The 26878-nt window shown below is 45.0% G+C and overlaps 1 long non-coding RNA gene across 1 annotated transcript; it reads left to right on the top strand.

Moving 5' to 3' along the window:
* Positions 1–1795: 1795 nt before the first annotated feature.
* Positions 1796–3262, top strand: LOC120037222. The gene is made up of 3 exons (XR_005474786.1): positions 1796–1883; positions 2766–2903; positions 3213–3262. It is a non-coding gene; the product is annotated as an uncharacterized LOC120037222 (long non-coding RNA).
* The last annotated feature ends 23616 nt before the right edge of the window (positions 3263–26878 follow it).

Raw genomic sequence — 26878 nt, 5'->3', positions numbered from 1 at the left:
AATGAAATACAGAAATATCTCATTTACATAAGTATTCACAATACATATTAGAATCACCTTTTGCAGCGATTAAAGCTGTGAGTCTTTCTGGGTAAGTCTCCAAGAGCTTTACACCCCTGGATTGTACCATATTTGCAATATCACAATATATACAGTACCAGTCAAAAGTCTGGACAGACCTACTCATTTAAGGGTTTTCCTTTATTTTTTAAATGTTTTAGTTTTTAGAATAATAGTGAACACATCAAAACTATGAAATAGCACAATTGGAATCATGTAGTAAGAAAAAAAGTGTTAAACAAATCAAAATATATTTTATATTTGAGATTCTTCGAAGTAGCCATTCTTTACCTTGATGACCGCTTGGCACACTCTTGGCATTCTCTCAAACCTTTTCATGAGGTAGTCACCTGGAATGCATTTCAATTAACAGGTGTACCTTCCTAAAAGTTCATTTGTGGAATTTCGTTCCTTCTTAAAGCGTTTGAGCCAATAGGTTGTGTTGTGACAAGGTAGGGATGGTTTACAGAAGATATCCCTATTTGGTAAACGACCAAGTCCATATTATGCCAAGAACAGCTCAAATAAGCAAAGAGAAACAACAGTCCATCGTTACATAAGACATGAAGGTCAGTCAATACGGAACATTTCAAGAACTTTGAAAGTTTCTTCTAGTGCAGTCGCAAAAACCATGAAGCGCTATGATGAAACTGGCTCTCATAAGGACTGCCACAGGAAAGGAAGACCCAGAGTTACCTCTGCTGCAGAGGATAAGTTCAGTAGAGTTAACTGCACCTCAGATTGGAGCCCAAATAAATGCTTCACAGAGATCAAGAAACACACACATCTCAACATGCACTGTTCAGAGGAGGCTGCGTGAATCAGGTGTCATGGTCGAATTGCTCCATTGAAACCACTACTAAAGGACGGACACCAATAATAAGAAGAGACTTGCTTGGGCCAAGAAACACGAACAATGGACCGTTAGACTGGTGGAAATCTGTCCTTTGGTCTGATGAGTCCAAATTTGAGATTTTTGCCTTTCAATGTGTGTGTAAAGACTCCAGGGTGTTTAGTATGGTCTACGCTTCATTATAAAACTATTTGTTGAATGGTTAAAATCCGTCAGAAGCTGCTTTCAATTCATGGTGGCTCTGAATAAGTCTTGACGGAGACAGAGCTTGTTTTGCCGAGAAAGGGGAAAGGACTGAGGGAAAGATGAACGGAAAATACATGGAGAGGAACATGGAAGAACCTCAAAGAACATTGCATTTTCAAGATCATGTAACATCAAAAATAACATCAAAATGCATCTTATATTCCTGCCCTTACAGAAAAACCACATGATTTCAACTTACATTTGATGTGAAATCATGTGAAAACATGTTTTGGAACACAACGTGATCACATTTTCACATGTGTAGTTTAATGTAATCACATGTTGCTTTACATGTTATCACATTATCTTCACACAAGAGTACATGAAAACATGTTTTTGGAACACTTCCCGTGTTCACATGTGAAATTCATGTGTTTTTTGCGTAAACGGCCTGCAGTTCCACACTCAAGGATATTAATAATGCTTTCAAATGCACATGTACGATTGTGCATGTGTAATGGGTTGAAAACAAAGTCACTAAAAACAGATACCCATTTATTATTCCCCCCCCCCCCCCCCCAATTTGTTTATGTATTTGTCTTAATTAATCTAAATTGTAATTTCTACATACTTTAGCGTTAGCAGTCAATCAGGCCAATAGATGGCGCTGTTGCACTGTTGTAGCAGGAGAAACAGCAAGTTCTGGCCAAGCGCTCACCATTCTGCAGAATAAGGATCAGAACTTTACAGAGGTAAACTGTGTCTGTTCTTTTTACTATTACAGGTATGTAACAGAACTTCTAAACTTTCAAATATATACACAATATGTAATGACATGCTATTTAACAACTTTGTCAAGATATTTTCACGTTAGGAAAGGTTTTGTTTTGATTTTGTGTCGAACTGAGTGAGAGAAGAATGTGATTTACATTGAGTGAGAGAATATGTTGGCTTGATGCTAGCTGAGGTAAAAAACGATTTACGAGTCACAGAGAGACTATGTTTACTGAGTAGCTTACTTGTACTGGGTTTTGTCTATGAGATTTTTTATAAAGAATCCATTTGTTAGGGATTTCTGAGTTGGTTTTACACGTTATTGGTTTTGTGTAAAATTGTGCTCACTAGCTGGTAAACTGGCCGAGCACGCTCAGTCTGGTGGACTTTTAGTGCATACAGTGAGAGAGAGACGATTTTCTGGAGGTGCCAATATCTTAAAGCTGAATGTATTGTTGTCCGTTTTCTATAGCGGTAGCGGTATATAGAAAAACATTCAGTTATGTTTTCATATACAGGTGTTTCTATTGTATGAATGTGAAATACATTGTGGTTTTCATGTGAAACCATACACTAAGACAGGGTTATTTGTGGAATTTTTTTTAATTTTGCTTTAGGTAAAGTGCATTCATGTTGTGTAATTTAAAGTGTGCACTTGTTTGATGTGAATATTTTCAAAGTACTAACAAGAAAATAGACAATTGAACAAGAGAAAAAAAACATTCTTCAGAATAAAGAAAGCGCCAGAACTTTGCAGACGTAAACTTGTGTCCGTTCTTTTTACTATTGCAGGCCACCTCAGCTACACATGCACTCTGTCTGCACACGCATGCACGCATGCACATACACACGGACAAACACACACTAATGTTCTCTCTCTTGTGTTTGTCAGCAGTTCATCGTGGCCCTGTCATTCGCCTCCTTCACCTAAGCTCTGTCAGGGACCTACATGAAGAGTGCCATCACTCAGAGAGACACTTTGACCTGTCCAGCTCTCTCATCGGACTCATAGACGGCAGCTTTGAGATGGGTATCAACAATAGCATTGAGTTGCTTGAGAATTCATGTAGTAAAAACCAGATACAGACTACAGTATGATCCATTTTTTTTGTGGTTCAATCAGAGTCTGCTCAAAATACTGTCCAGTTTTATAGTTGTTCCTATTAATTGATTGACTGGTGTTTGTCCATGACTCTACTGTCAAACATCTAACATTGTTTTATGTGATGCTATGTTGTTGCAGCCTAGTATCCAAACTGATATGCCATTTTTAGTTAACAAAAAAACAGTGTTTATAATTTGCGATTCCTGGCTACTGTAGTGTTGTGGTTTCTTGCAGGTAACCTGCTGTTCCTGGCTGTGGTCAGCCATTTTGGGGCGAAGCTGCACTGGCCCAGGCTCACTGCTATGGGCTGTTTCCTCATGGCTGTAGGATCCTTCCTCACAGGCCTGCCACACTTCTTCATGGGACGGTAAAACAACTGAAATACTGGTTAAACTTCTAGAGAAACTCCAATGTGGAGGATAGTTTCACTTTAGAAATAAAGAAATGTATCCAGTTGTTGATTAATCTCAGTTAACAGAACTAAAGTCTTGCGTAATTGGTCAGCTGCTTGATTATGTTTTGGGGCCATACATGTTAAGAGAAGCGATTTAAGAGATACTTTAACTGTGATGTGGTAAAGTTGGACCCAGGTGCAGAGAAGAGACCAGAAGATGAAGCAGTGGTTCCAACCAGTGTCTCCGCCCCTTCAAGGGCCCACTTAACTGCCAAGAGGTCCCAGTTGCCTACATCGTAGTTGCCATCTGCTGGCGAGAACCGCTTGGAGAGAAAGGCGCATGGGTGCAGTTTCTTGTCCTCCTCGTTCTGCTGTGAAAGGACCGCCCCAGCTCCGGTGTCCGAGGCGCCCACCTCTACCACAAAGGGGCGAGTAGGATCAGGATGAATGAGGATGGGTCCGGAGGTGAAACGTCCCTTGAGCTCTATGAATGCCCTGTCAGCCTTGGGATTCCAGCAAAAACCTGCTTGAGTGAGGTGGGACAGGGCTGTATGTGTTCCGGAAGGGTTTTTGGAGAAGATCAGGATGTCGTCGAGGGAAACAAAGACGAACCGGTTCAACAAATCCCTAAGAGTGTCATTGATCAATGCTTGAAAGACTGCCGGTGAGTTCGATATTCCAAAGGTCATGACTAAATACTCAGTGACCACTAGGGGTGTTAAAGGCAGTTTTCCACTCATTTCCCCCCCTGATTCTCACCAGATTTTAAGCGTTGCGGAGGTCCAGTTTGGTGAAGAATTGGGCTCCTAGGGCCAACTCCAAGGCGGCGGACATCGGGTAGGGGGTAACGATTCTTGATCCTAATCCTTTTCAGCCTTCTGTAATCGATGCAAGGACTGAAGTTTGGGTCAGAGACAGAGAGACAAGGGATGCGTTTAGACTGGCAGCCCAATTATGATATTTTTTTCACTAATTGGTCTTTTGACCAATCACATTAGATATTTTCGCATCAGCTCTTTTTCAGAGCATATCTGATTGGTCAAAATACAAATTACTCAAAAAAATTACTGAATTGGGCAGCCTGTCTCAACGAAGCCATAGAATCCTGGACATGCTCCAACTGAAATGTTCCATCCTGTCAGTATTGATGTTGAATGGCATTAAATACACTTTTTTTGTTCTCTCCCATCCCCTGTAGGTTTGTTGAACATGAGTGGAAATGAAACTCCAGCACACTGGTAGCACTATAGATGTGTGAGTATAACTTTTCCAGGTGAGTTGAACCTGCCTGTGGGTGCGGTGGGGATATTCCTGGGAGGTCTACTGATGAAGAGGTATAAGCTTGGCGTTGTGTCTGGAGCCCAGCTGTCTTTCGTCACCTCCTTCATGGCCTACCTCCTCCTCCCTCTGCAGTCTGGCACTAAGTGTGACAAAGTTAAGGTGGCTGGTCTGACCGTGTCCTACAATGAGTAAATATGACATCTGATTGGTTGGTTGGTTGGTGGGTTGATAAAAATATGAGGGAGTTAGACCAAACTACACATGGGCTTGTGCCGGGGCTCCCTCTTGTGGGAATATACAGTATGGTTGTTACTGAGCCAGGATTCCTGACCGTTTTGTCACTGTGCCTATGTCAATAATAGTTCAGCAACAATTATTTAAACATCATTATTGCCAGCCATTTTCTCTGTCCACCAGGTCCCCTGGTGTACGATGGCAGCCTGTTGTCAGAGTGTAACAGAGACTGCTCCTGCTTGGCTGGGGAGTAGGACCCTGTGTATTCAGACAACGGCATCACCTACACCTCCCCCTGCCTCGCAGGCTGCTCCAGCTTTACAGGTTATGGCAAGAACACGGTACCAATACTATTAATGTACTGAGTGTACAACACATTCACAGGGATGCTGGCCCATGTTGACTCCAATGCTTCCCACAGTTGTGTCAAGTTGGCTGTATGTCTTTTGAGTGGTGGACCATTCTTGATACACACGGGAAACTGTTGAGTGTAAAAAAAACAGCAGTGTTGCAGTTCTTGACACAAACTGGTACCCCTGGCACCTACTACCATGCCCCGTTGAAAGACACGTATATATTTTGTCTTGCCCATTCACCCTCTGAATGTCACACATACACAATCCTTGTCTCAAGCCTTACAATATTTTTTAAAACCTGTCGCCGCCTCTTAATCTATACTGATTTAAGTGGATTTAACTAGTGACATCCATAAGGGATTATAGCTTTAACCTGGATTCACCTGGTCAGCATATGTCATGGAAAGAGCAGGTGTTATTAATATTTTATACACTCAGTGTAACTAATTGGCACTGAAATAAGTTATTTTCAACCATTAACTGGGGCCTTGTTGAGGCCGTATCTAAGTAAGTAATTGCTGATTGACAATAAAGTATTATTTTGATGTATGTAAAAAAATATGGTATGCAATTCCTATGTAGAGAAGGTTCTCTCTGGTAGTTGTTCAATATGAGTTCAACTTGTACAGGGCACTCTTGTAAAATAGATGTTTAATCTCAATGTGACTCAATGTGACAATGTAATGTTTAAAAAATATCAACACAAACACAGGATATGGGGTACACATGGTATCACATCATTACGTACTAGGCCCTACTGCACCTGCATTCCAGCACCATTCCAGCATCTGGAATTGACTCAACATGTTTGAGGTGGGGGATCAATACATGTGGGGGAAGAGGTGGCTGTCGAATGTATGATTCTGATATGTACAGTTAAGTTCATTGTATGTGTGTGGGGAAGGGGGGGGGGGGGGGGGCGTCCATGTTTGTGTCCGTACTCTGAGGTGTGTTTGAATATGAATGATCAGCAGTATTGTGATGTGTCCTATCCCGTCCTTGCAGAGTGATCTTCCTTGGCCTCATCACATGTCTCAGTGGCTCCTCCTAAGGAGGGAGGGGGACACCACCACGGTACAGCCCCCACACTCATCGTTAGAGATCGAACTTCAGACTCCCTCCAAAACCACTGAACCCCTCAACACACCGAAAGAGATTACGGTGCACACCCTTAGAGGGAGCCGAAACAGGATAACTCCCTCCAAACTCACAAAGACACAGAGGAGGAGGAACTATCCAACACCCAGGGAGAGAGAACGAGTGACCTCAGTCGAACACAGTCAGAAAGAGGAGGTGGAAGGCGTTAGATAGAGGAGGAGGTTACCCCAGAGGCAATTCCTCCTGTTCATGTGAGCAAGAAAGAGCAGAAGGCTTCTGATCAGCCAAATGGCAGGCAGAGGGAGAGGTCATAGTGATTCACACCCACAGAGAGAAAGACAACCCACACAACCTCTTGGTTGAGATGAACCACACAGAGGTAGAGGCAGAGGGCCTTCAGGGCTAGCCAGTCAGCCTGCCTGCTCTGATCCTCAAGTCAATTGTATTTTAATTCATGTTCATTCAAGATTTTTATTCAAGAATTTAAAAGTCCCATTTACTTAATGATCATTTTTCACTGTCTTTAACCCTCAAGAACCAGGGTGAGTCTGGGTCGCCCTTTTACTGGGCAAACACAACTTGCATATCTTCATAGACTAGGCCGAAACGTTAATCTTTTAACCTTGCTTGAATAAAACAATGCATTTTTTATAGTGAGCAAGAGTTGCGCTTTTTCCTTTTCTATGATGATTAACGTTTTTGGTTGAGCGCCCTTCGTTTTTTATGTCAAATAATACTTTTTAAAAAATGTACTAAGTAAATTATTAAAAGCTTTAAAATTGGGATGTTTCCCAGGTATTTACACAACCTACTCCACACTTGCAAAGTAAAAGTTTATAGAAAAGTTCTGAAATTAAGTAGTAAACAGAAGAAAAGCAGAATTGAGTCCAATTATAATGCAAATAATTTAATGGTCTATGGTTCAATCCCATTTCTGAATGTCTGATGAATAATTAATATTGTTCCTCCTCTTCCTTGTGGCAGGCGCAGCAGCACACTGCCCTCCAAAGCCTGCAAAAAAATCGCCGGACTGCCCCTTTCCTAGCTCTGCATGGAACATCCAGTGTCACGTCCTTGGTGACGTGTTGGGTGACATCCGGGAAGACCACAGCAACATCCTCTGGAAAGGGAAAAAAGAGGAACAGAATGTAAACAATTGCAAACCGTAGGTTCTAAACACTGGCCAGTTGAAAGGTTCTACTATGATGTCATGACAAGCGGCACCTGTCAGAGTGCTCTCTAAGTGTTACTCACCTGCTTGGATGTCAGCTGGCAGAGTGGCGAAGACGGCCATCGTGAGAGTCCTTTCTTCAGGTGTGACGTCCACAACCTCCAAGAGGGAAGAGATGGGCTCTGCCTCTGTGTAAGTGGTGATGTCTTTAACCTCCAGGTGGGAAGATGCCGGGTCTGCCTCTATGTTAGGGGTGGTGTCCACAACCTCCAGGTGGGAAGAAGCCTGGTCTTCCTCTTTGTTAGGGGTGGTGTCCACAACCTCCAGGTGGGAAGAAGCCTGGTCTGCCTCTGTGTTAGGGGTGATGTCCACAACCTCCAGGTGGGAAGAAGCCTGGTCTGCCTCTGTGTTAGGGGTGATGTCCACAACCTCCAGGTGGGAGGAAGCCTGGTCTGCCTCTATGTTAGGGGTGATGTCCACAACCTCCAGGTGGGAGGAAGCCGCGTCTGCGTCTGTTATGGGTGACGACAACAATCCTGATGAGCTCTACTACTACAAGGCACCAAGATGTCATCACAACAGGCATCTGTCAGAATGCTCTATATCATTGCTATTCACCTGCTTGGATGTCAGCTGGTAGTGTGGTGGAGACGGCCACCGCGAGGACAGGGGGGACTAGTAGGGTGGCTGCAGGGGGCTGGAAGCAGCTCTGCACCTCGTCCGCCACAAAGGCACAGACAGAGCTCATATAAAAAGGGCTCTGGAGGTCATCCGTTGAGAAGGACTGACTGATTCTCCCGAGGATCGACCGCACAGAGTCAAAAGCAGCAGCCCGGGAGAAAGGGATGTGAGGGGAAGGGTCCTTTAACATGCAGGAGAGCTTCTCCACTACAGCCGCCACCATGCCCACGGCCATCCCGCTTATAAGGATTGGGTGCTCTGAATGGCCTTCCTCTGGCTGAAGCCACAGGGCCAGGAGGAGCCTGGGCACCACCTCCACCACCACCTGAGATGGGCTGAGCAGGTTGCTACGGGGCTCATTGGACTGCTCGCCCAGAATGCTCCTCACAGCTCTCTCCACGATGCTGTGGACCTTAGGATCGCTGAAATCAACAAAAAGGAGAAGACTAAGCTAAACGATGTGCAATGTTCTCACATAGAACACTGTCTTAGTCTGTTTCTGCGTAGTTCCAGATGTGTAGATAAATGGATCAAGTCAGTACATGGAACTCACATGTCAGCTGGCGAGGTGGAGTGCATGGAGCGACGGAGCTTGCAGAAAGCCTCGTGCTCTATGTTCATCATTTTTAGGCAAGTGTTTACTTCCCAGGCCTGCAGTATGAAACAGGAAGTCCCATTAGTGTAATTTCACAACAGATCTATCCTGCTGTGCTAACTAGTTGTTGAAAGGCTAGTAAAGAGCTCACTAACTTGTAGTATGTCTCTAACTCTCATTCTCTTACCAGCCGAGCGAGGTCGTTTCCCTCCTCCAGGGTTTCCTTCCACACCCTTCAAATAAAACACAGAGCAATTCAACTTTCCTGGCTTCTGATTTTTCTGTTGTTTATTTTACCCACGCCTCCTGGAGTGCTGCTGGTGGCAGGGAATGGCAGTGAAGGTGAGTGCTGACGTGGTACTCACCTCTCCCTAAGGGATTTTTTGCCCTGAGACACCAGCCAGTTGCTCATGTGCTCCGTGGTGACATGGGGCGGGACCTGGCCTTGACTCTGGAGCAGCAGATAGTGGACCATGAGCTTCTTCTGCAAGATGAGGTAAGGTGTGAGACCGTGCCACGAAATACCATATCATGTGCTTTCAGAAGGGCCTCTCGCAACATTTCACAACTGCTCATGCCTGACAATTTGCAAGTGATATTAAGAACTCTTATGACCAACTTCTCTAAACTGTCTTGAAATACAACTCTCGTTCTGTTGTTTATGTTTTGTGGGATGAATCCTACCTGTTTATTGTAATATGTTTCCTCCCAGCAGGCCTGCAGAGTCTGAAAATAAAGGCTGCTTCTACAGAATTCCTTTGAAGATAATGAAAATAATTATGCTTTGTTATGCACATTACGCACAGGCATTTATAGTTTGCTAAAATGCATTTCTCCTAAGATTACCTTTGTGGGACCATAAGTGAACTCCGGAATGCACAAAACCCTATCCATAGTAAGATGGGGAAGAAATGCAGCGCTATAGATTTACGGGATGCTCTAGAGATAACAGGAATGACTTAAAGTCGCGAATGATCAATGACTGTGGAGTCGTCCAATATGCTGCACTTAGAATTGAGTTGTAGGCGATGTTTGGCGCAAATAGAATGTTCACATTCTATTGCCATGGAGAAATGGAATGTGTAGAACCTGTATAATTGGGTATGCTTCTATGTCTTTATTTCGTGAAAGATTAAGCTCTTTGTTGTGTCATAATGTGTATATGAGGATGTAGGAGCCCGTCCCGATTCATGACGCGATTATCCAGGTGCATGTTGCTTAGACCTACTAATCCAACCTTGGTTTACAAGTTAAATACATTGTTTATATATGCCTATACAAATCTATCGACCACTTCCATTTAAAGTAATGATTGTCAATTGAAAATGTGGTTGTTGTGTTATCCTGTTGTGCGCCTTGAGTGTCAGTCCCCTTAAGCACATTATTCCAATATTTCCAAGCTCTGAATTGACACAATGAACACTTTTGCAAAGATGTTCGGTTCAAAATAAGAGTATGAATGACAATAAACGTATGACTTGGATTGTATGCATAATAGTGTAGTAAACAATATCGCTCAGCGTGGGACCTTTTGCTGTTATAAAAGTATCCGTTTAAGTCTCCATGGGACGTATCACTTCGTTGTCTTGTTGGTAATAGTAAAAATGCATGACAGTCCGCATTGTAATTGTCTAACAAGTGTTTTTCATTTGGTTTCTCACATTAAACAGACATTTGAGAACGGAATTGCTTATAGTTGTACCTATGATGCACAGACACACTAAAGCTGTACAGTGTAGTTTGAATAATCACTTTCAATTATTTGAAGATGTATTCCCTATTATTTACAAGTCGAAAGATGTAACATTTGAAATGAATGTGGCAGAACAGTTTAGCATAGAGTTCCTGTGGGAGTCTTCTCCTTCAGTCTTTTTGCCTCCTAGGCCTCGTTTCTCATTACATGGGATTTCCCAAGTGCCAACTTCACATGCGATGGCCGCTGTCTACTGTCATGTGGTGCTGAATGACAAATATCGCTATGCCGATATTGCTGCTGTCCATGGTCCTGAAATATACAATGTTGACTATTTGCATATGTACGACCGTCCAAACTTGACCCCCCCCACACATACACACACATTAATGCTAATCTCTTACACACTTTTGAACATTGCACAACCTGCAACAAGACACTGAAAGAGCATTTTATTCCAAGTGTGTTTGTGTTTGAATAAAGACCCAAAGAATGAAATCAATGTGTGGATGTTGATTGGACAATGTATATGTGCTTTGCAGAAGCCATTTTTCTGAATTCCCTGTAGGGTGTATTTTCCTGGAGTATGATCAGATTGCTTTGTTTAAGTCAGAATGAAGACTTGGTCTGAGAAACTATGCCGATTATAGCATGATAGCTATTTATTTTTAAATAAGGCAATGTATATATGACCCCCTTTCAAATAGTCGCTCATTTATCACTTTCTTGCAGATATACAGTGCTTTTAGAAAGTGTTCATACCCCTTAACTTTTTCCTCATTTTGTTTTCTTACAGCCTGAATTCCAAATGGATTAAATTATAGTTTTTTTATCATCTCACCCAGCTACAGACAATACCCCATAATGACAAAGTGAAAACATGGTTTTTAATTTTGTCTCAAATTTATTGAAAATGAAATACAGAAATATCTCATTTACATAAGTATTCACAATACATGTTAGAATCACCTTTGGCAGCGATTAAAGCTGTGAGTCTTTCTGGGTAAGTCTCCAAGAGCTTTGCACCCTTGGATTGTACCATATTTGCAATATCACAATATATACAGTACCAGTCAAAAGTCTGGACACACCTACTCATTTAAGGGTTTTTATTTTTAAAATGTTTTACTTTTTAGAATAATAGTGAACACATCAAAACTATGAAATAGCACAATTGGAATCATGTAGTAAGAAAAAAGTGTTAAACAAATCAAAATATATTTTATATTTGAGATTCTTCGAAGTAGCCATTCTTTACCTTGATGACCGCTTGGCACACTCTTGGCATTCTCTCAAACCTTTTCATGAGGTAGTCACCTGGAATGCATTTCAATTAACAGGTGTACCTTCTTAAAAGTTCATTTGTGGAATTTCTTTCCTTCTTAAAGCGTTTGAGCCAATAGGTTGTGTTGTGACAAGGTAGGGATGGTTTACAGAAGATATCCCTATTTGGTAAAAGACCAAGTCCATATTATGCCAAGAACAGCTCAAATAAGCAAAGAGAAACAACAGTCCATCGTTACATAAGACATGAAGGTCAGTCAATACGGAACATTTCAAGAACTTTGAAAGTTTCTTCTAGTGCAGTCGCAAAAAACCATGAAGCGCTATGATGAAACTGGCTCTCATGAGGACTGCCACAGGAAAGGAAGACCCAGAGTTACCTCTGCTGCAGAGGATAAGTTCAGTAGTTAACTGCACCTCAGATTGGAGCCCAAATAAATGCTTCACAGAGTTCAAGAAACACACACATCTCAACATGCACTGTTCAGAGGAGGATGCGTGAATCAGGCCTTCATGGTCGAATTGCTCCATTGAAACCACTACTAAAGGACGGACACCAATAATAAGAAGAGACTTGCTTGGGCCAAGAAATACGAGCAATGGACCTTAGACTGGTTGAAATCTGTGATTTGGTCTGATGAGTCCAAATTTGAGATTTTTGCCTTTCAATGTGTGTGTAAAGACTCCAGGGTGTTTAGTATGGTCTACGCTTCATTATAAAACAATTTGTTGAATGGTTTAAAATCCGTCAGAAGCTGCTTTCAATTCATGGTGGCTCTGAATAAGTCTTGACTGAGACAGAGCTTGTTTTGCCAAGGAAAGTGAAAAGGACTGAGGGAAAGAAAAACGGAAAATACATGGAAAGGAACATGGAAGAACCTCAAAGAACATTGCATTTTCAAGATCATGTAACATGAAACATAACATCAAAATGCATCTTATATTCCTGCCCTTACAGAAAAACCACATGATTTCAACTTACATTTGATGTGAAATCATGTGAAAACATGTTTTGGAACACAACGTGATCACATTTTCACATGTGTAGTTTAATGTAATCACATGTTGCTTTACATATTATCTTCACATAAGATTACATGAAAACATGTTTTTGGAACACTTCCCGTGTTCACATGTGAAATTCATGTGGTTTTTGCGTAAACGCCCTGCAGTTCCACACTCAAGGATCTTAATAATTGTCACGATCGACCATGGGAGAGAGAGATGACCAAGGCGCAGCGTGTAAAAAATACATCTTCTCTTTATTTAGGAGATGAACGAACGAAGCAAAACAACAAATAGACGACCGTGAAGCTATAACCGAACAAAATGCAAACATGCAACCTAGACACAGACACAGACCTAGACAATGACCCAACAAAAACATGATGCCTATGGCTGCCTAAAATATGGCTCCCAATCAGAGACAAATGAAAGACATCTGTCTCTGATTGAGAACCACTCAGGCAACCATAGACATACCTAGAAACATTCACTCAACCATAGACATACCTAGAAACATTCACTCAACACAAACCCATACACTAAACCCAACACCCCCTTTTCCATATAACCAACCAAAACGAGACAAAACACAAACATTCCCCATGTCACACCCTGACCTAACTAAAATAATAAAGAAAACCAAGAATACTAAGGCCAGGGCGTGACAATAATGCTTTAAAATGCACATGTACGAATGTGCATGTGTAATGGGTTGAAAACAAAGTCACCAAAAACAGACACCAATTTATTATTTATCCCCCCCCCCCAATTTGTTTATGTATTTGTCTTAATTAATCTAAATTGTAATTTCTACATTGTTTAGCGTTAGCAGTCCATCAGGCCAATAGATGGCGCTGTTGCACTGTTGTAGCAGGAGAAACAGCAAGTTCTTGCCAAGCGCTCACCATTCTGCGGAATAAGGATCAGAACTTTACATAGGTAAACTGTGTCTGTTCCTTTTACTATTACAGGTATGTAACAGAACTTCCAAACGTTCAAATATATACACAATATGTAATGACATGCTATTTAACAACTTTGTCAAGATATTATCACGTTAGGAAGGTTTTGTTTTGATTTTGTGTCGAACTGAGTTAAAGAACGTGATTTACATTGAGTGAGAGAATATGTTAGCTTGATGCTAGCTGAGGTGAAAAACGATTTACGAGTCACTGTAACGGCAGTCTAGCTCTTCCTCCTCGGACGAGGAGAGGCGAGAAGGATCAGAGGACCAATGTGCAGCGTGGTAATTAGACATAATGAATTTAATCAAACAAAACAAGACACTATACAAACTGACAAAACACACTAACCGTCACAGTCCCGTGTAGCACCAACACTGACACAGGAACAATCACCCACAAACAAACAGTGAGAACAGCCTACCTTAATATGGTTCTCAATCAGAGGAAACGTCAAACACCTGCCTCTAATTGAGAACCATATCAGGCAACACATTTAACCCAACATAGAAACAGACAAACTAGACACACAACATAGAATTCCCACCCAGCTCACGTGCTGACCAACACTAAACAAGCAAAACACATACGAACTCTGGTCAGGACGTTACAGTACCCCCCCCCCCCTGAGGTGCGGACTCCGAACGCACCCCTAAAACTCAAGGGGAGGGTCTGGGTGGGCATCTGTCCGCGGTGGCGGCTCCGGCGGTGGACGAGGACACCACTCCACCACTGTCTTTGTCCCCCTCCTTAGCGTCCTTTGAGTGGCGACCCTCGCCCACGACCTTGGCCTAAGAATCCTCCCCAAGGCCCCCACATGATTTAGGAGGTAGCTCAGGACAGAGAGGTAGCTCAGGACAGAGAGGCAGCTCAGGACAGAGGGGCAGCTCAGGACAGAGGGGCAGCTCCGGACTGAGTGGCAGCTCCGGACTGAGTGGCAGCTCATGACTGGAGGGCAGCTCATGACTGGAGGGCAGCTCATGACTGGAGGGCAGCTCATGACTGGAGGGCTCAGATGGCGCTGGGCAGACGGATGGCTCAGACGGCGCTGGGCAGACGGATGGCTCAGATGGCGCTGGGCAGACGGATGGCTCAGACGGCGCTGGGCAGACGGATGGCTCAGACGGCGCTGGGCAGACGGATGGCTCAGACGGCGCTGGGCAGACGGATGGCTCAGACGGCGCTGGGCAGACGGATGGCTCAGACGGAGCTGGGCAGGCAGGCAGCTCAGATGGCGCTGGGCAGGCAGGCAGCTCAGACGGCGCTGGGCAGACGAGCAGTGCAGGCAGCTCAGACGGCGCTGGGCAGACGAGCAGTGCAGGCGGCATTGAGCAGACGAGCAGTGCAGGCAGTTCAGACGGCGCTGGGCAGGCAGGCAGCTCAGACGGCGCTGGGCAGACGGCCGACTCTGACCTGCTGAGGCGCACAGTAGGCCTGGTGCGTGGTGCCGGAACTGGTGGTACCGGACTGGAGACACGCACCTCAAGGCTAGTGCGGGGAGCAGGAACAGGGCACACTGGACTCTCAAAGCGCACTATAGGCCTGGTGCGTGGTATTGGCACTGGTGGTACTGGGCTGGGGCGGGAAGGTGGCGCCGGATATACCGGACCGTGCAGGCGTACTGGCTCCCTTGAGCACTGAGCCTGCCCAACCTTACCTGGTTGCATGCTCCCCGTAGCCCGTCCAGTGCGGGGAGGTGGAATAACCCGCCCTGGGCTGTGTTGGCGAACCGGGGACACCATGCGTAAGGCTGGTGCCATGTACACCGGCCCGAGGAGACGTACTGGAGGCCAGATATGTAGAGCCGGCTTCATGGCACTTGGCTCAATGCTCAATCTAGCCCGCCCAGTGCGGGGAGGTGGAATAACCCGCACCGGGCTATGCACCCGTACAGGAGACACCGTGCGCTCTTCCGCATAACACGGTGTCTGCCCGTACTCCCGCTCTCCACGGTAAGCATGGGAAGTGGGCGCAGGTTTCCTACCTACCTTCGCCACACTACCCTTTAGACCCCCCCCCCAATAAATTTTTGGGGTCTCTTCACGGGCTTCCAGCCACGCTTCCGTGCTGCCTCCTCATACCACCGCTCCTGGGCTTTAGCTGCCTCCATCTCTTCCCGAGAGCGGCGATATTCTCCAACCTTAGCCCAGGGTCCTTCTCCGTTCAATATTTGCTCCCATGACCATTCCTCCTGGTACCGCTGCTGCTGTCGCTGCTGCCCGTTGCCACGCTGCTTGATCCTTGTTTGGTGGGTGATTCTGTAACGGCAGTCTAGCTCTTCCTCCTCCTCGGACGAGGAGAGGCGAGAAGGATCAGAGGACCAATGTGCAGCGTGGTAATTAGACATAATGAATTTAATTAAAACAAAACAAGACACTATACAAACTGACAAAACACACTAACCGTCACAGTCCCGTGTAGCACCAACACTGACACAGGAACAATCACCCACAAACAAACAGTGAGAACAGCCTACCTTAATATGGTTCTCAATCAGAGGAAACGTCAAACACCTGCCTCTAATTGAGAACCATATCAGGCAACACATTTAACCCAACATAGAAACAGACAAACTAGACACACAACATAGAATTCCCACCCAGCTCACGTCCTGACCAACACTAAACAAGCAAAACACATACGAACTCTGGTCAGGACGTTACAGTCACAGGGACTATGTTTACTGAGTAGCTTACTTGTACTGGATTTTGTCTAGGAGATTTTTTATAAAGAGTCCATTTGTTAGGGATTTCTGAGTTGGTTTTACATGTTATTGGTTTTGTGTAAAATTGTGCTCACTAGCTGGTAAACTGGTCGAGCACGCTCAGTCTGGTGGACTTTTAGTGCATACAGTGAGAGAGAGACGATTTTCTGGAGGTGCCAATATCTTAAAGCTGAATGTATTGTTGTCCGTTTTCTATAGAGGTAGCGATATATAGAAAAACATTCAGTTATGTTTTCATATATAGGTGTTTCTATTGTATGAATGTGAAATACATTGTGGTTTTCATGTGAAACCATACACTAAGACAGGGTTATTTGTGGAACATTTTTTAATTCTGCTTTAGGTAAAGTGCATTCATGTTGTGTAATTTAAAGTGTGCACTTGTTTGATGTGAATATTTTCAAAGTACTAACAAGAAAATAGACAATTGAACAAGAGAAAAAAAACATTCTTCAGAATAAAGAAAGCGCCAGAACTTTGCAGACGTAAACTTGTGTCCGTTCTTTTTACTATTGCAGGCCACCTCAGCTACACATGCACTCTGTCTGCACATGCATGCACATACACACGGACAAACACACACTAATGTTCTCTCTCTTGTGTTTGTCAGCAGTTCATCGTGGCCCTGTCATTCGCCTCCTTCACCAAAGCTCTGTCAGGGACCTACATGAAGAATGCCATCACTCAGAGAGACACTTTGACCTGTCCAGCTCTCTCATCGGACTCATAGATGGCAGCTTTGAGATGGGTATCAACAATAGCATTGAGTTGCTTGAGAATTCATGTAGTAAAAACCAGATACAGACTACAGTATGATCCATTTTTTTTTGTGGTTCAATCAGTCTGCTCTCAATACTGTCCAGTTTTATAGTTGTTCCTATTAATTGATTGACTGGTGTTTGTCCATGACTCTACTGTCAAACATCTAACATTGTTTTATGTGCTGCTATGTTGTTGCAGCCTAGTATCCAAACTGATATGCCATTTTTAGTTAACAAAAAAACAGTGTTTATAATTTGCGATTCCTGGCTACTGTAGTGTTGTGGTTTCTTGCAGGTAACCTGCTGTTCCTGGCTGTGGTCAGCCATTTTGGGGCGAAGCTGCACCGGCCCAGGCTCATTGCTATGGGCTGTTTCCTCATGGCTGTAGGATCCTTCCTCACAGGCCTGCCACACTTCTTCATGGGACGGTAAAACAACTGAAATACTGGTTAAACTTGTGCTTGTAGAGATACTCCAATGTGGAGGATAGTTTCACTTTAGAAATAAAGAAATGTACCCAGTTGTTGATTAATCTCAGTTAACAGAACTAAAGTCTTGCGTAATTGGTCAGCTGCTTGATTTTGTTTTGGGGCCATACATGTTAAGAGAAGGGATTAAGAGATGCTTTAACTGTGATGTGGTAAAGTTGGACCCAGGTGCAGAGAAGAGACCAGAAGATGAAGCAGTGGTTCCAACCAGTGTCTCCGCCCCTTCAAGGGCCCACTTAACTGCCAAGAGCTCCCGGTTGCCTACATCGTAGTTGCCTTCCGCTGGTCGAGAACCGCTTGGAGAGAAAGGCGCATGGGTGCAGTTTCTTGTCCTCCTCGTTCCGCTGTGAAAGGACCGCCCCAGCTCCGGTGTCCGAGGCACCCACCTCTACCACAAAGGGGCGTGTAGAATCAGGATGAACGAGGATGGGTCCGGAGGTGAAACGTCCCTTGAGCTCTATGAATGCCCTGTCAGCCTCGGGATTCCAGCAAAAACCTGCTTGAGTGAGGTGGGACAGGGCTGTATGTGTTCCGGAAGGGTTTTTGGAGAAGATCAGGATGTCGTCGAGGTAAACAAAGACGAACCGATTCAACAAATCCCTAAGAGTGTCATTGATCAATGCTTGAAAGACTGCCGGTGAGTTCGATATTCCGAAGGTCATGACTAAATACTCAGTGACCACTAGGGGTGTTAAAGGCAGTTTTCCACTCATCTCCCTCCCTGATTCTCACCAGATTTTAAGTGTTGCGGAGGTCCAGTTTGGTGAAGAATTGGCCTCCTAGGGCCAACTCCAAGGCGGCGGACATCGGGTAGGGGGTAACGATTCTTGATCCTAATCCTTTTCAGCCCTCTGTAATCAATGCAAGGACTGAAGTTTGAGTCAGAGACAGAGAGACAAGGGATGCGTTTAGACAGGCAGCCCAATTATGATATTTTTTTCACTAATTGGTCTTTTGACCAATCACATTAGATATTTTCGCATCAGCTCTTTTTCAGAGCATATCTGATTGCTCAAAAGACAAATTACTCAAAAAAAGTACTGAGTTGGGCAGCCTGTCTCAACGAAGCCATAGAAACCTGGACATGCTCCAACTGAAATGTTCCCTCCTGTCAGTACTGATGTTGAATGGCATCTCTCCCATCCCCTGTAGGTTTGTTGAACATGAGTGGAAATGAAACTCCAGCACACTGGTAGCACTAAAGATGTGAGTATAACTTTTCCAGGTGAGTTGAACCTGCCTGTGGGTGCGGTGGGGATATTCCTGGGAGGTCTACTGATGAAGAGGTATAAGCTTGGCGTTGTGTCTGGAACCCAGCGGTCTTTCGTCACCTCCTTCATGGCCTACCTCCTCCTCCCTCTGCAGTCTGGCACTAAGTGTGACAACGTTAAGGTGGCTGGTCTGACCGTGTCCTACAATGAGTAAATATGACATCTGATTGGTTGGTTGGTGGGTGGGTTGATAAAAACTAAAGTTTTGATCAGTGGAATATGAGGGAGTTAGACCAAACTACACCTGGGCTTGTACCAGGGCTCCCTCTTGTGGGAATATACAGTATGGTTGTTACTGAGCCAGGATTCCTGACTGTTTTGTCACTGTGCCTATGTCAATGATAGTTCAGCAACAATTATTTAAACATCATTATTGCCAGCCATTTTCTCTGTTCCCCAGGTCCCCTGGTGTACGATGGCAGCCTGTTGTCAGAGTGTAACAGAGACTGCTCCTGCTTGGCTGGGGAGTGGGACCCTGTGTATTCAGACAACGGCATCACCTACACCTCCCCCTGCCTCGCAGGCTGCTCCAGCTTTACAGGTTACGGCAAGAACACGGTACCAATACTATTAATGTACTGAGTGTACAACACATTCACAGGGATGCTGGCCCATGTTGACTCCAATGCTTCCCACAGTTGTGTCAAGTTGGCTGTATGTCTTTTGAGTGGTGGACCATTCTTGATACACACGGGAAACTGTTGAGTGTAAAAAAAACAGCAGTGTTGCAGTTCTTGACACAAACTGGTACCCCTGGCACCTACTACCATGCCCCGTTGAAAGACACGTATATATTTTGTCTTGCCCATTCACCCTCTGAATGGCAATCCTTGTCTCAAGCCTTACAATATTTTTTAAAACCTGTCTCCTCCTCTTAATCTATACTGATTTAAGTGGATTTAACTAGTGACATCCATAAGGGATTATAGCTTTAACCTGGATTCACCTGGTCAGCATATGTCATGGAAAGAGCAGGTGTTATTCATATTTTATACACTCAGTGTAACTCATTGGCACTGAAATAAGTTATTTTCAACCATTAACCTTTCTCGCCCCTGGGTTCCGCTAGCGGAACACACACAACATTCCGCTGCCTTCTCAGAGCGAGAAATTCAAAAAATATTTTTTAGAAATATTTAACTTCCACACATGAACAAGTCCAATACAGCAAATGAAAGATAAACATCTTGTGAATCCAGCCAGCATGTCCGATTTTTAAAATGTTTTACAGCGAAAACACAATATATATTTATGTTAGCTCACCACGACCTCAGGGCGAGTGCGGGGAGAAGGAACAGTGCGTACAGGGCTCTGGAGACGCACAGGAGGCTTGGTGCGTGGTGCCGGAACTGGAGGCACTGGGCTGGAGACACGCACCATAGGGAGAGTGCGTGGAGGAGGAACAGGGCTCTGGAGACGCACTGGAAGCCTGGTGCGTGGTGTCGGCACTGATGGTACTGGGCTGTGGCGGGAAGGTGGCGCCGGATATACCGGACCGTGCAGGCGTACTTGCTCCCTTGAGCACCGAGCCTGCCCAACCTTACCTGGTTGCATGCTCCCCGTAGCCCGACCAGTGCGGGGAGGTGGAATAACCCGCACTGGGCTGTGTTGGCAAACCGGGGACACCATGCGTAAGGCTGGTGCCATGTATGCCGGCCCGAGGAGACGTACTGGAGGCCAGATACGTTGAGCCGGCTTCATGACACCTGGCTCAATGCCCAATCTAGCCCGGCCAGTGCGGGGAGGTGGAATAACCCGCACCGGGCTAAGCACACGTACAGGAGACACCGTGCGCTCTTCCGCACGGTGTCTGCCCGTACTCCCGCTCTCCACGGTAAGCATGGGAAGTGGGCGCAGGTTTCCTACCTGACTTCGCCACACTACCCTTTAGCCCCCCCCCCCCCCAAGAAATTTTTGGGGTTTCTTCTCGGGCTTCCTACCGCACTGTCGTGCTAACCTCATTCGCCGGTATCCCTCCGCGCACATTGCTCCATCGAATCCCAGGCGGGCTCCGGCACTCTCCCTGGGTCAACCGACCACCTGTTTATTTCCTCCCAAGTGGTGTAACCCAGATCCGGCTCCCGCTGCCGAGCTAGCTCCTCAAAACGCCGCCTCTCCGCTTTTGCTGCCTCCAGCTCTGCTTTGGGGCGGCGATACTCCTCTGGCTCTGCCCAGGGTCCTTTACCGTCCAGCTCATCCTCCCATGTCCATTCCTCCTTTCTCTGCTGCTGTCGCTGCGGCCCGTTGCCACGCTGCTTGGTCCGAGTTTGGTGGGTGATTCTGTCACGGTTTTCTTCCTGGGATGAAGGAGAGGACCAAAACGCAGCGCGGCTAGTGTTCAACATAATTTAATAAAGAATATGTGAACACTACAAACAACAAAACAATAAATGTGAAAACCGACAACAGTCCTATCTGGTGCAGAACACAAAGACAGAAGACAGGAAACAATCACCCACAAAATCCCAACACAAAACAAGCCTCCTATATATGATTCTCAATCAGGGACAACGATTGACAGCTGCCTCTGATTGAGAACCATATTAGGCTGGACACAGAAACAGACAAACTAGACACACAACATAGAATTCCCACCCAGCTCACGTCCTGACCAACACTAAACAAGCAAAACACATAAGAACTCTGGTCAGGACGTTACAGTTATACATTGTGAATATGTAGCATCGATTCACCAAATTGTCAGGAGATATTTTGGACACTCACCTAATCTGACCAAAGAACTCATCATAAACTTTACTAAAAAATACATGTTGGATAGCAAATGAAAGATACACTGGTTCTTAATGCAACCGCCGTGTTAGATTTTTTAAAATAACTTTACCATAACAAACAGCTTACGTTATAGCGAGACAGCACCTGCAAAAAGTGCGGATAATAGGACTAAACATTTTCCACAGAAATACGAAATAACATCATAAATTGTTCTTACTTTTGCTGAGCTTCCATCAGAATCTTGTACAAGGAGTCCTAGGTCCAGAATAAATCGTTGTTTGGTTTTAGAATGTCCTTCTCTCCTGTCGAATTAGCAACCTTAGCTAGCCATGTGGCGCGAACATGTCCATCTCCTCTTGACGCATAGAACGGAAAACTCCAAAAGACCCATTAAACGTTAAATAAACTGATGAAACTCGGTTGAAAGAACCTACTTTATGATGTTTTTCTAATATGTATCAAATAAAAACAAAGCCGGAGATATTAGCCGTGTATACCGAACGCTTATCAGAAGACAATAGGAAGGTCCTTCCCGCGCCTAGGTAGAGAAAGGAAATTGTGGACACGTCATTCCAAGAGCTCTTGTTCGACCTCAGATCCAGCTAGTCACCCCATTCCACCTTCCACTGCCTGTTGACATCTAGTGGAAGGCGTATGCAGTGCATGCAGTTTGCTGCAAAATGAGTTCTGTTTTACTCACAGATATAATTCAAACCGTTTTAGAAACTTGAGAGTGTTTTCTATCCAATAGTAATAATAATATGCATATTGTACGATCTAGAACAGAGTACAAGGCCGTTTCATTTGGGCACGATTTTTTTCCCAAAGTGAAAATAGCGCCCCCTACACACTAACAGGTTTTAACTGAGGCCTTGTTGAGGCCTTATCTAAGTAAGTAAATGCTGATTGACAATAAAGTATTATTTTGATGTATGTAAAAAATATGGTATGCAATTCCTATGTAGAGAAGGTTCTCTCTGGTAGTTGTTCAATATGACTTCAACTTGTACAGGGCACTCTTGTAAAATAGATGTTTAATCTCAATGTGACTCCCTGTTTAAATAAAAGTTAAATACAATTTTAAAAAAACATCAACACAAACACAGGATATGGGGTACACATGGTATCACATCATTACATACTAGGCCCTACTGCACCTGCATTCCAGCACCATTCCAGCATCTGGAATTGACTCAACATGTTTGAGGTGGGGGATCAATACATGTGGGGGAAGAGGTGGCTGTCGAATGTATGATTCTGATATGTACAGTTAAGTTCATTGTATGTGTGTGGGGGAGGGGGGGGGGGGGGCGTCCATGTTTGTGTCCGTACTCTGAGGTGTGTTTGAATATGAATGAGCAGCAGTGTTGTGATGTGTCCTATCCCGTCCTTGCAGAGTGATCTTCCTTGACCTCATCACATGTCTCAGTGGCTCCTCCTAAGGAGGGAGGGGGACACCACCACGGTACAGCCCCCACACTCATCGCTAGAGATCGAACTTCAGACTCCCTCCAAAACCACTGAACCCCTCAACACACCGAAAGAGATTACGGTGCACACCCTTAGAGGGAGCCGAAACAGGATAACTCCCTCCAAACTCACAAAGACACAGAGGAGGAGGAACTATCCAACACCCAGGGAGAGAGAACGAGTGACCTCAGTCGAACACAGTCAGAAAGAGGAGGTGGAAGGCGTTAGATAGAGGAGGAGGTTACCCCAGAGGCAATTCCTCCTGTTCATGTGAGCAAGAAAGAGCAGAAGGCTTCTGATCAGCCAAATGGCAGGCAGAGGGAGAGGTCATAGTGATTCACACCCACAGAGAGAAAGACAACCCACACAACCTCTTGGTTGAGATTAACCACACAGAGGTAGAGGCAGAGGGCCTTCAGGGCTAGCCAGTCAGCCTGCCTGCTCTGATCTTCAAGTCAATTGTATTTCAATTCATGTTCATTAAAGATTTTTATTCAAGAATTTAAAAGTCCCATTTACTTAATGACAATTTTTCACTGTGTTCAGCCCTCAAGAACCAGCGTGAGTCTGGGTCGCCCTTTTACTGGGCAAACACAACTTGCATATCATCATAGACTAGGCCGAAACGTTAATCGTTTAACCTTGCTTAAATAAAACAATGCATTTTTTATAGTGAGCAAGAGTTGCGCTTTTTCCTTTTCTATGATGATTAAAGTTTTTGGTTGCACCTCAACTCAAATTGGTTGAGCGCCCTTCGTTTTTTTGATGTCAAATAATATTTGTTTTTTTAATTTATTAAGTAAATTATTAAAAGCATTCTAATTGGGATGTTTCCCAGGTATTTACACAACCTACTCCACACTTGCAAAGTGAAAGTTTATAGAAAAGTTCTGAAATTAAGTAGTAAACAGAAGAAAAGCAGAATTGAGTCCAATTATAATGCAAATAATTTAATGGTCTATGGTTCAATCCCATTTCTGAATGTCTGATGAATAATTAATATTGTTCCTCCTCTTCCTTGTGGCAGGCGCAGCAGCACACTGCCCTCCAAAGCCTGCAAAAAAAACGCCGGACTGCCCCTTTCCTAGCTCTGCATGGAACATCCAGTGTCACTTCCTTGGTGACGTGTTGGGTGACATCCGGAATGACCACAGCAACATCCTCTGGAAAGGGAAAAAAGAGGAACAGAATGTAAACAAATGCAAACCGTAGGTTCTAAACACTGGCCAGTTGAAAGGTTCTACTAAGATGTCATGACAAACGGCACCTGTCAGAGTGCTCTCTAAGTGTTACTCACCTGCTTGGATGTCAGCTGGCAGAGTGGCGAAGACGGCCATCGTGAGAGTCCTTTCTTCAGGTGGGACGTCCACAACCTCCAGGTGGGAAGATGCCGGGTCTGCCTCTATGTTAGGGGTGGTGTCCACAACCTCCAGGTGGGAAGAAGCCGGATCTGCCTCTGTGTTAGGGGTGATGTCCACAACCTCCAGGTGGGAAGAAGCCTGGTCTGCCTCTTTGTTAGGGGTGATGTCCACAACCTCCAGGTGGGAAGAAGCCTGGTCTGCCTCTATGTTAGGGGTGATGTCCACAACCTCCAGGTGGGAAGAAGCCGGGTCTGCCTCTTTGTTAGGGTTGGTGTCCACAACCTCCAGGTGGGAAGAAGCCTGGTCTGCCTCTGTGTTAGAGGTGATGTCCACAACCTCCAGTTGGGAAGAAGCCTGGTCTGCCTCTATGTTATGGGTGATGTCCACAACCTCCAGGTGGGAAGAAGCCTGGTCTGCCTCTATGTTATGGGTGATGTCCACAACCTCCAGGTGGGAGGAAGCCGGGTCTGCGTCTGTTATGGGTGACAACAACAATCCTGATGAGCTCTACTACTACAAGGCACCAAGATGTCATCACAACAGGCATCTGTCAGAATGCTCTATATCATTGCTACTCACCTGCTTGGATGTCAGCTGGTAGTGTGGTGGAGACGGCCACCGCGAGGACAGGGGGGACTGGTAGGGTGGCTGCAGGGGGCTGGAAGCAGCTCTGCACCTCGTCCGCCACAAAGGCACAGACAGAGCTCATATAAAAAGGGCTCTGGAGGTCATCCGTGGAGAAGGACTGACTGATTCGCCCGAGGATCGATCGCACAGAGTCAAAAGCAGCAGCCCGGGAGAAAGGGATGTGAGGGGAAGGGTCCTTTAACATGCAGGAGAGCTTCTCCACTACAGCCGCCACCATGCCCACGGCCATCCCGCTTATAAGGATTGGGTGCTCTGAATGGCCTTCCTCTGGCTGAAGCCACAGGGCCAGGAGGAGCCTGGGCACCACCTCCACCACCACCTGAGATGGGCTGAGCAGGTTGCTACGGGGCTCATTGGACTGCTCGCCCAGAATGCTCCTCACAGCTCTCTCCACGATGCTGTGGACCTTAGGATAGCTGAAATCAACAAAAGGGAGAAGACAAAGCTAAACGATGTGCAATGTTCTCACATAGAACACTGTCTTAGTCTGTTTCTGCGTAGTTCCAGATGTGTAGATAAATGGATCAAGTCATATGCAGGGCAGTACATGGAACTCACATGTCAGCTGGCGAGGTGGAGTGCATGGAGCGACGGAGCTTGCAGAAAGCCTCGTGCTCTATGTTCATCATTTTTAGGCAAGTGTTTACTTCCCAGGCCTGCAGTATGAAACAGGAAGTCCTGTTAGTGTAATTTCACAACAGATATATCCTGCTGTGCTAACTAGTTGTTGAAAGGCTAGTAAAGAGCTCACTAACTTGTAGTATGTCTCTAACTCTCATTCTCTTACCAGCCGAGCGAGGTCGTTTCCCTCCTCCAGGGTTTCCTTCCACACCCTTCAAATAAAACACAGAGCAATTCAACTTTCCTGGCTTCTGATTTTTCTGTTGTTTATTTTACCCACACCTCCTGGAGTGCTGCTGGTGGCAGGGAATGGCAGTGAAGGTGAGTCCTGACGTGGTACTCACCTCTCCCTAAGGGATTTTTTGCCCTGAGACACCAGCCAGTTGCTCATGTGCTCCGTGGTGACATGGGGCGGGACCTGGCCTTGACTCTGGAGCAGCAGATAGTGGACCATGAGCTTCTTCTGCAAGATGAGGTAAGGTGTGAGACCGTGCCACGAAATACCATATCATGTGCTTTCAGAAGGGCCTCTCGCAACATTTCACAACTGCTCATGCCTGACAATTTGCAAGTGATATTAAGAACTCTTATGACCAACTTCTCTAAACTGTCTTGAAATACAACTCTCGTTCTGTTTATGTTTTTGTGGGATGAATCTTACCTGTTTATTGTAATATGTTTCCTCCCAGCAGGCCTGCAGAGTCTGAAAATAAAGGCTGCTTCTACAGAATTCCTTTGAAGATAATGAAAATAATTATGCTTTGTTATGCACATTATGCACAGGCATTTATAGTTTGCTAAAATGCATTTCTCCTAAGATTACCTTTGTGGGACCATAAGTGAACTCCGGAATGCACAAAACCCTATCCATGGTAAGATGGGGAAGAAATGCAGCGCTATAGATATACGGGATGCTCTAGAGATAACAGGAATGACTTAAAGTCGCGAATGATCAATGACTGTGGAGTCGTCCAATATGCTGCACTTAGAATTGAGTTGTAGGCGATGTTTGGCGCAAATAGAATGTTTACATTCTATTGCCATGGAGAATGTGTAGAACCTGTATAA

Source organism: Salvelinus namaycush, unplaced genomic scaffold (genome assembly GCF_016432855.1).
Source record: "Salvelinus namaycush isolate Seneca unplaced genomic scaffold, SaNama_1.0 Scaffold164, whole genome shotgun sequence".
Taxonomy (NCBI): domain Eukaryota; kingdom Metazoa; phylum Chordata; class Actinopteri; order Salmoniformes; family Salmonidae; genus Salvelinus; species Salvelinus namaycush.
This window is presented reverse-complemented; position numbering and strand designations above follow the sequence as displayed.